This window comes from Propithecus coquereli, unplaced genomic scaffold, assembly GCF_000956105.1.
Source record: "Propithecus coquereli isolate 6110/MARCELLA unplaced genomic scaffold, Pcoq_1.0 Scaffold516, whole genome shotgun sequence".
In the NCBI taxonomy this organism is placed as follows: domain Eukaryota; kingdom Metazoa; phylum Chordata; class Mammalia; order Primates; family Indriidae; genus Propithecus; species Propithecus coquereli.
The window spans coordinates 1,258,507-1,259,872 of record NW_012151019.1 but is presented as its reverse complement, the minus strand read 5'-3'; positions in this window follow the sequence as shown (position 1 = coordinate 1,259,872).

Here is a 1,366-nt window from a genome sequence, read left to right as displayed (position 1 = left end):
CTAAAATCCTTACCTGCTTCAGTCGATCCAATTCTGATTCTAGTTCTTGTTTAGATGCTTTTTGTACAGCTATTTGGTCTTGCAGATCTTGTAACTGTTCTCTTGCTGATTCTGCTTCATTAACCTGCTGAGTCTCTACATCCTAAAAAGAAGAATCTAACATGTAAAAGCAATAATTAACCATTCAGTTCAACATCTACTGAGCAACCACTATGTGCCATGAACTGAGCTCAGCAGGCATGGAGCAATGAAGATGATTGAGTCATGGTTTCAGTCTATAAGGAATATATAACTTCACCATTATATACTACAGCTAACAGTGAGCGGAATGAGCAGGATGCTACAACTGCCGCAGCACATAAGCCATCTGATTTCATGGCTACGAGTATACCGTGGCTCATTAGTAGACTTATGTTTCTATTCAAAAGCTAACAATTTCAAAAAGAACAGAAATATAACACTAAAAAGGACTTCACTGCATTAGTCCCCTGAAATTGCAGGTATAATTAGGTTTTTGTGTGCATGTGTGTCCCAGTAATCAACATATGGTAAGACTGTAACTTTTTCCCATATGAACTGAGGTTAGCATATAATTTTCTTCTTTTAGCTTTATTATTATTACCAATTTTTACATTTTCCCATATTTCTTACTCTCACTTCTTCAAACTAAAAAGACACCTGCTGTACTTCCTGTCAAATATCCTAGTGGCAAAGAACATAGCTCCAGGTTTCTGTATTTTCCCTATATGTGTTAAGCATGAGTCTATTCATATGCACTATAGGAGATTAAAACTGACATCTTAATTTTGCTTGTTATCTTGTGGTACATTCTGTTTTATACTCTGGAATGTCAAACATTGTTTGAAAGAATTCAGATTAACAACACTCCCAGATAATCACAATGCAATTGTCTAAACTTACACAACTTTTTGGATTCAGAGGAAAAAAAACAATAACTACAATTATTTTTCCTTACCTTTGAGCTTTCAGGGTTAGTAGAAGGTAGATTAATCTTTGTCACTAATTTGACTATATCAGTATGGACTGTGGTTAAAAACACATGTTCTGGAGTTAGACTAGGGTTCTAATCCTGGCTCTGCCACTTTACCAGACTTACAGCAAGTTACTTTCCTTCTCTATGCCTAAATTTCTTCAACTATAAAATGAGAATACCATCATCTCCCTTACAGGGTTACAGTAAAAAATAAATGTAAGGCTATATGTTAAGTGCTTGGTGCAGTATCTAGAACTTAAGTGCTTAGTAAATGATAGCTATTGTAATTATTAACAATTTGTCCATTTTGCTAGACCTAATAAATACTTTTTATTATAGTTTTCATAAACTTTTGAGAAAGGGTAAGAAAAT